Below are 8,902 nucleotides of genomic sequence, written 5' to 3'. Positions count from 1 at the left end.
TGCAACTTATGCTCTCCTAATACAAATGTTGGAATTTATGAAAATTTTCGATTTTGAACCAAATACGAGGGTTGGTCAGAAAGTAATGGAAAAATCAAAAATTTGGAAAAAGACCCAATGCAACTTATGCTCTCCTAATACAAATGTTTGAATTTATGAAAATTTTCGGTTTTGAACCAAATACGAGGGTTAGTCAGAAAGTAATGGAAAAATCAAAAATTTGGAAAAAGACCCAATGCAACTTATGCTCTCCTAATACAAATGTTTGAATTTATGAAAATTTTCGGTTTTGAACCAAATACGAGGGTTGGTCAGAAAGTAATGGAAAAATCAAAAATTTGGAAAAAGACCCAATGCAACTTATGCTCTCCTAATACAAATGTTTGAATTTATGAAAATTTTCGGTTTTGAACCAAATACGAGGGTTGGTCAGAAAGTAATGGAAAAATCAAAAATTTGGAAAAAGACCCAATGCAACTTATGCTCTCCTAATACAAATGTCTGAATTTATGAAAATTTTCGGTTTTGAGCCAAATACGAAGGTCGGTCAGAAAGTAACGGAAAAATCAAAAAAAATTTTAAATTTTATTCTATAACTTTTCGACCGGCCCTTGTATATGACGCAAAACTGAAAATTTTGTTAAATCTGCAAATTTGTATTAGGAGAGCATAAGTGGCAAAAGGTCTTTTTAAAACTATCAATTTTTAGCGCGGGATCAACTATATCGCAGTCTTGTTTTTCGTTTTTCTACATCGTTCAGCCTTGAAACGTTTAATTGTACCATTAGTATCATAATTTATGTTCATTTCCAGTATTATAACTATAAATTAAATTTCTCAAAAGATGTCTTAGTGTTATTTTTAATAAGTAAAACGCTGTTTATATCAAAATGAGGTTTATTTAGCAATTTTATTATTTATTTTATTTAAATAAAATACAATTTGTTCAATAATACATTTATTGTTGCAAATTAATAGCATTTATAAGAAACACAACGTATGAACATCGATAGATAAGTATTTCAAATAACAATACTTTAATATAAACATATTTTTTNTGTACCCTGTCTGAAAGGAAGTAACGCTAGAGTAGACTCGCGAAAAGTGTATAAGACACTTTTAAGATCAACTAAATAGCTAAGCCCAAGGGAAGTCGTTCGGGGAGGCCCTCCCTAATTCCACAAGGGTGAGAAGAAACACACACGATAACGAAACGTTGAATCATGTAGAACTCGTAGGGTAAATGCAAAGCAAATTAGGAAGAATATGCAGTAAGCTAAGCGAAGAGGTAAGCAAGGTTAGACTATACTACAACTACTAAACGTGTTATTTCTACTACTACACTACTACATAAAAAAAAAAAATAAAAACATCTACAATCAACAATTACTTCAAATAAAATGAACAAAAATAAGCATGCAAAATAAAAAATTAATTTGAATAAAATCAACTTAATGAATTCTACTAGATAGAGCATGCAAGATAAAGAACTATTTCAACTATGGGGTCATCTTTGTCTTCTCCAACGTCGATCTGAAACAGATACGGTGGTAACAGATTAATAAAGAGCAATTAAAATTAATTATATCAAGTAGTCTCACCTTAATTAACTGTAGACTGTAACATTCCAAAGTTTGCATGTGTGAAAAGCAAACCAAATCCAGGAGGAATACCATAGCAGAAAATTTGTTGTTTCAAAAGAAGTCAAAGAAACCTCCAGTTGCTCTCATTCGTAGGTTGAAAATTGACTGCATAATGGTTCAAGGTGAAGACAAAGCAGCAAATCAAGTATATACTCCAGGAAAGATGAAACCCATCTAGACATTGCTGGTTTCAGTATGACCAAGCTGACTTTAAGTCTCTCTCTTTTCTTGGATAATCTGCAGAAATGAACAAAAAACCTTATTAATTACACTATTAACGAAGGAAGGGATGAAAGAACACCTAAAAACAGACCAAAAAGCAAATAAAGCAGTCGAATTATAAAAGGATGACGAGCCTCAATTTTACATAAAGATCGTATTTGACATATGTGAAATAATCATAGATGCATATGTATAACGTCAATTCATGATGCGAACCATAGATAACTGTTAAATGAAACACTATAGATGCTACGCATAATAGATAAATGTTAAAGTGAATACCATAGATGCATAACATCAATTTATACTGTGAACAATAGATAACTGTCAATATACCGTAACAGATTAATTGAATAGCACGTCATGCTTTATCACCTTAAGTGAAGAAGTAGCGTTCAAATGTGAAATGTGCAATCCAAATCTAGGAGAGTACCACTGCAGACAATCTGTTTGGGTGGTTTCCAAATTAATTTCCAGTTCTCTCCCTTACGTCAAATGGATCAGTTGCTTCATTAGCATCGAAAATTAACTGAATTCCTTTTCATGGACAATCTACAAAAACGAACAAGAAAAAGTAACCAATTACCACTTTTAATGAAAACTCCTTTTCCCACATTTACTCTCATATCAATATGTACTTATAGTCTGCATTCACAGCTAGAACTTGTTTTTTTAGTAGCATCGAAATGGATTTCAGTTTCCTTTGTCATCTATATATAATACACAGAAATAAAGAAAACCGAATTAATTACAGTACTAAATAAACAAAATTATCTACAACTTTACAGAATGTTCAACTCTTATTCATTTTCAAACATTTTCAGTTACCTCACCTCTCCACAACAAAGTCCTTTAAGACTTAGAAGGCGAATCCACTGTGATACTGTACTAGTAGGTTGAACTGCTGAAGGAAAAATTCGTTTGGTAAAGGCAGGAAAACAATTATTCCTAAATGTATCTGCAAAAAGAAAAAAAAAACAAGTGAAAGCCCAAAATAATAAATTTGTAGAAACTGAATTATTTTATAAAATCAATTTATTTATAATGAACGAACTGATTGCTATTANACTACTACATACAAAAAAAAATAAAAACATCTACAATCAACAATTACTTCAAATAAAATGAACAAAAATAAGCATGCAAAATAAAAACTAAATAAAATTAACTACTAAAAAAACAAAAAAACATGCAAAATAAAAAATTAATTTGAATAAAATCAACTTAATGAATTCTACTAGATAGAGCATGCAAGATAAAGAACTATTTCAATTATGGGGTCATCTTTGTCTTCTCCAACGTCGATCTGAAACAGATACGGTGGTAACAGATTAATAAAGAGCAATTAAAATTAATTATATCAAGTAGTCTCACCTTAATTAACTGTAGACTGTAACATTCCAAAGTTTGCATGTGTGAAAAGCAAACCAAATCCAGGAGGAATACCATAGCAGAAAATTTGTTGTTTCAAAAGAAGTCAAAGAAACCTCCAGTTGCTCTCATTCGTAGGTTGAAAATTGACTGCATAATGGTTCAAGGTGAAGACAAAGCAGCAAATCAAGTATATACTCCAGGAAAGATGAAACCCATCTAGACATTGCTGGTTTCAGTATGACCAAGCTGACTTTAAGTCTCTCTCTTTTCTTGGATAATCTGCAGAAATGAACAAAAAACCTTATTAATTACACTATTAACGAAGGAAGGGATGAAAGAACACCTAAAAACAGACCAAAAAGCAAATAAAGCAGTCGAATTATAAAAGGATGACGAGCCTCAATTTTACATAAAGATCGTATTTGACATATGTGAAATAATCATAGATGCATATGTATAACGTCAATTCATGATGCGAACCATAGATAACTGTTAAATGAAACACTATAGATGCTACGCATAATAGATAAATGTTAAAGTGAATACCATAGATGCATAACATCAATTTATACTGTGAACAATAGATAACTGTCAATATACCGTAACAGATTAATTGAATAGCACGTCATGCTTTATCACCTTAAGTGAAGAAGTAGCGTTCAAATGTGAAATGTGCAATCCAAATCTAGGAGAGTACCACTGCAGACAATCTGTTTGGGTGGTTTCCAAATTAATTTCCAGTTCTCTCCCTTACGTCAAATGGATCAGTTGCTTCATTAGCATCGAAAATTAACTGAATTCCTTTTCATGGACAATCTACAAAAACGAACAAGAAAAAGTAACCAATTACCACTTTTAATGAAAACTCCTTTTCCCACATTTACTCTCATATCAATATGTACTTATAGTCTGCATTCACAGCTAGAACTTGTTTTTTTAGTAGCATCGAAATGGATTTCAGTTTCCTTTGTCATCTATATATAATACACAGAAATAAAGAAAACCGAATTAATTACAGTACTAAATAAAAAAAATTATCTACAACTTTACAGAATGTTCAACTCTTATTCATTTTCAAACATTTTCAGTTACCTCACCTCTCCACAACAAAGTCCTTTAAGACTTAGAAGGCGAATCCACTGTGATACTGTACTAGTAGGTTGAACTGCTGAAGGAAAAATTCGTTTGGTAAAGGCAGGAAAACAATTATTCCTAAATGTATCTGCAAAAAGAAAAAAAAAACAAGTGAAAGCCCAAAATAATAAATTTGTAGAAACTGAATTATTTTATAAAATCAATTTATTTATAATGAACGAACTGATTGCTATTATTTTTCACAAAATCGATCGATTTACATAAACCACATTCTAGGCCTGTTCTAGATTATCAAATATGGCCGAGTGAACTTCGTACGTATTTAGAAACTTAATTAATGCGAATCGTAAAAATAATCCCATACCCGATAATTAAAATACATACCACAGATAAAGTTGTAATTCCAGGGCGTGTAGTAATATAAATTTTGTATGTATTATTACGTTTTTAAATCTTTTATCAAAAATGCACACAAAATGTCTAACCGTTAATACTGCAAAGTGAACGTGTAGCGCACAAGCAGAAGCAGACAGTGAAGGGTGAACAAGAAGGAAGTACATAGATAATAGATCTACAAAGGTAGTAGAGGAAGTACGTCATCGGCGTCATTATAAATTTGTTAATCTCGTCGAAGATAGTAGTAAGCATAGACATATAATAATAGACGTGTTTAGCCGTATATCGTTGTAATAATTTCTTGGCTCGAAAAGAGTGAAGGACATGGCATATGGTTTCGGACTAGTGCTATCTCTTTCATTGCACGCTTACGCACTATCGTGAGAGAGATGGATATTGTCCGAAACTTCGTTCTATCTCTTTCTTTTGTTGTACCACAATTCTGATCGCTAAGACTTGTCCATTAGTATATGTCGAGGTAAAGGTAGCGTCACTGTGAAATACACGCAGACATGACAAAAAGAAAAACAATAGATAATAAATTACCATCGAGTAGAATAAACATAAGATACGTTCAAAAATTGTACTCCTATAATAAATTGATTGTTAGCATTTTCGTTCATTTAGAAAAAAATTGTAAAACTTCGCAATGTTTTGTATTAAGCTAAGCGTCTTGGGTTATGAGAACTTGAATGCCTATATGGTTTTAAATTTTACGTTATATAGGGTTCAATTAATATTTAGTGTGGACTGACATATGAGTCACAAGTTTTAATGCATGACCCTTAGCTTAGTCGAGCTCATCCATGACTACGATCCCGATTTTCGCGCAAAATTTTAACAAAAATACCTGTTTTGTTATTTTACACATATTCCATTTCTTCTCTCTTAATGACTAATAAAAATAATCAAACCTACTTTGATCAGTTTCCTTATTGTACACATACACCTACGCAAACAATCCTCCCAATTGTTATTAAGTTATTAATCAGTTGAATAAATATAAATCTAATAATATAATAAATTAAAAAACATAATCGTTAACTATTTTTTTTTTTAATTCAAATAGGTTCCATTAGAGCCCCTTAATAAAAACAGAAATACCTATGATAAGATTGCTATTAACCTTTCCAACAAAAAAATACGTTTTAGAATATGTACCTACGTATTTCTACAAAAAGTTACAATTTAATTCATAAATTGTAAATTAGTTTTTAAATTCGATTCGACTATTTATTCTTTACGCAGGAATTCAATTTATTCGGAATGTATATATTTGCACATACTGAATAGAAGCTTACCATTTATCGAGACAAAGAGGCAAGATCGAATGATGTCATTATACAAAAATGCCATTAAAGAGATAAGCACGAAAGAAACAGGTATCACTTGGAGAGAATATTACGGTTTTAGAAAATGTAGTAAAATACAAATAATGCTTTTTAAAAAGGCAAAAATAAGTGCCCAAACTTGTTTAATGTTGTTCTTAAGGTTATCGAAAAAACCAACTGGAATTAAAGTCGGTTCAGTAAGAACATTATGATTTGTGAATAAAGTTGGAATAAGTTAATAATACTCTCTTATTTTGCCCATTTTAAGAATTACTTTTCTACTACATTTCTCAATATTGGACCGAACACTAAAAATTCTTTCTTTTGTTCTTAATATTATTCTACCTAAATACAAATAAAAAAAAAGGGGTTGGTACATTAATTCTGTTTGATTAGGAAGCATTTCTTTGACTATTATTGCTTTACTACATTTTTACTCACATCTTCCTTATTCACGGAAAAATTATCTGAAAAATAATAAATGAACGCCACAATTTACTAAAAAAAGGCTAACAGTTTTTTGTCCGCATTTTTAACTAGAAAATTATTGATTAATTATTATCAACCTTCTAAAAAGTCCTAATGTACAGTATACACCATAAAAATACCCGGAAGAGACAAATTAATATCCAAAACACAGTTAAAAAACATTAACTACCATCAACAGCGTTAAGTGATATGAAATCATAATTATTTTCATAGACTCCTTATGTATCAAATACATTTAAATAGATTAATTATTTAAAAACCAAATATTTCATTGCTTACAAATTTCGACTCTCACTGTAACGTGTCTATCTTTAGGATGATAATTTTAACATAAAATTCCACTTTTAAATAATGATTTTCCGCACTCCATATAGGCAGCCCACAATACTGCGAAAGATTCTTATTGTCAGTTCAACAGTAACTGTCTTAATTCAATTATTAAAAACTCCCTTTTTAAAAAAGAGGGTTTAAAACATTATTAGTTGTATGCTTTACACAAATCATGTTAGTCTGTCCATCCAGAACTTTCAGCTCGTTTAATAAGGGAGAAACTGATTTATTTAAATTTAAAAACGACTTTTTTAAATTGGGGGTTGAGAGTGCACCCTGATAATTTCTAACAGTTAAGTTCTATTCACTGATGCCTTGGAACAACTTTAGTCCATTTTGGAACTTTCAGCTAGTTTAATAAGGGAGAAATTAATTTATTTAAATTTAAAAACGACGTTCTTAAATTGGGGGTTGAGAGTGCACCCTGGTAATTTCTAACAGTTAAGTTCTATTCACTGATGCCTTGGAACAACTTTAGTCCATTTTGGAACTTTCAGCTAGTTTAATAAGGGAGAAATTAATTTATTTAAATTTAAAAACGACGTTCTTAAATTGGGGGTTGAGAGTGCACCCTGGTAATTTCTAACAGTTAAGTTCTATTCACTGATGCCTTGGAACAACTTTAGTCCATTTTGGAACTTTCAGCTAGTTTAATAAGGGAGAAATTAATTTATTTAAATTTAAAAACGACTTTCTTAAATTGGGGGTTGAGAGTGCACCCTGGTAATTTCTAACAGTTAAGTTCTATTCACTGATGCCTTGGAACAACTTTAGTCCATTTTGGAACTTTCAGCTAGTTTAATAAGGGAGAAATTAATTTATTTAAATTTAAAAACGACTTTCTTAAATTGAGGGTTGAGAGTGCACCCTGGTAATTTCTAACAGTTAAGTTCTATTCACTGATGCCTTGGAACAACTTTAGTCCATTTTGGAACTTTCAGCTAGTTTAATAAGGGAGAAATTAATTTATTTAGATTTAAAAACGACTTTTTTAAATTGAGGGTTGAGAGTGCACCCTGGTAATTTCTAACAGTTAAGTTCTATTCACTGATGCCTTGGAATTCTTTTGATCTTAGTTATGGAGCAATCTAAGCACCTATCTACCAAAGTCTTAATTACACATCAATTAAAATGTAATCGCTTACCATTTCATTGTCCTGAATCCTTCTTTTAGTAACAGAGCACACAATTTCCTCTGTCCTGCGGAAGGAAGGCATTTCTATACTGCATTTAAAAACTGTTTGGGCTATGGAGTATTAGCACCCGAGGATGACTACGAGAGTACCACATAGGGTGCCCAAAGTTCGTATAATATTCCTGTAGAATAATTTGTTACATTAAAAGCGATATCTACTATAATAGATACAATTAATTAATTAATAACGTTACCACACACTGTTGGAATTAATGCTGAGTCACATATGTTTTTATTGCAAGGAAATAAATAGGTGCATACATACTATAAATATTTAAATAAATAATTGATTATAATTACTACGAAATAACTTTCTTTACTGTGTTTTATAAATACTGCAAATAATAATATTAAAATGATAAAAGAAAGGTTTCAAAACGAAAGGTTAATATTTAACAATTAATCGAAATGAATATGGCTTATTTAGAATTTTTTATTTCGTTACGTTATCATTAAGTTTGGAACTTACCCTCTATGTACCTGCTTACAGTGGATAAAGAAAAGAGACTCTTCCTACTGCTGCACTTCAATCCATTCCCCATAATATAAGGCGTCCAGAATTTGGTTAATAATTCTGTTAAAATATTGTTACATTAGTTCAATTAAAAAAGAAATACTAACGATAAGTAATGTGATAACGGTAATATAAAATCCACCGACACCTAAATGATTTATTCTAATATTAGTCAAAAATTGTTTTTTTACAGGTTCTTTTTTTAATTTACTAATTAATTTACTTAAATTTTACTAAAATGCAAGTGTTTTAATAACATTAATTAATAAAATTAATTACTTTATTAATTAACGGTTTCTTAACATTTTCCTTA

General features: G+C 30.5%; 2 long non-coding RNA genes across 5 annotated transcripts; both read right to left on the bottom strand.

Annotated features, from left to right (window-relative positions):
• Window positions 1-1,623: 1,623 nt before the first annotated feature.
• On the bottom strand, window positions 1,624-2,879 carry LOC112905653. Of its 3 annotated transcripts, none has more exons than XR_003231925.1 (3): window positions 2,694-2,879; window positions 2,241-2,575; window positions 1,624-1,880 (listed from the first exon to the last, which is right to left on the bottom strand). It is a non-coding gene; the product is annotated as an uncharacterized LOC112905653 (long non-coding RNA). The 3 variants fall into 3 exon arrangements; XR_003231924.1 differs by having other exon boundaries at window positions 2,699-2,879; XR_003231926.1 differs by having other exon boundaries at window positions 2,241-2,417; window positions 2,699-2,876.
• A 382-nt stretch (window positions 2,880-3,261) lies between these two features.
• LOC112905630 lies at window positions 3,262-4,911 on the bottom strand. 2 transcript variants are annotated; one of them, XR_003231914.1, is made up of 4 exons: window positions 4,719-4,909; window positions 4,337-4,461; window positions 3,879-4,213; window positions 3,262-3,518 (listed from the first exon to the last, which is right to left on the bottom strand). It is a non-coding gene; the product is annotated as an uncharacterized LOC112905630 (long non-coding RNA). The 2 variants fall into 2 exon arrangements; XR_003231913.1 differs by having other exon boundaries at window positions 3,879-4,461; window positions 4,719-4,911.
• Between the last annotated feature and the right edge of the window lie 3,991 nt (window positions 4,912-8,902).

This window comes from Agrilus planipennis, unplaced genomic scaffold, assembly GCF_000699045.2.
Source record: "Agrilus planipennis isolate EAB-ADULT unplaced genomic scaffold, Apla_2.0 scaffold6, whole genome shotgun sequence".
Lineage (NCBI taxonomy): Eukaryota > Metazoa > Arthropoda > Insecta > Coleoptera > Buprestidae > Agrilus > Agrilus planipennis.
The sequence above is the reverse complement of the archived record's forward strand: the minus strand, read 5'-3'. Positions and strand labels throughout refer to the sequence as shown.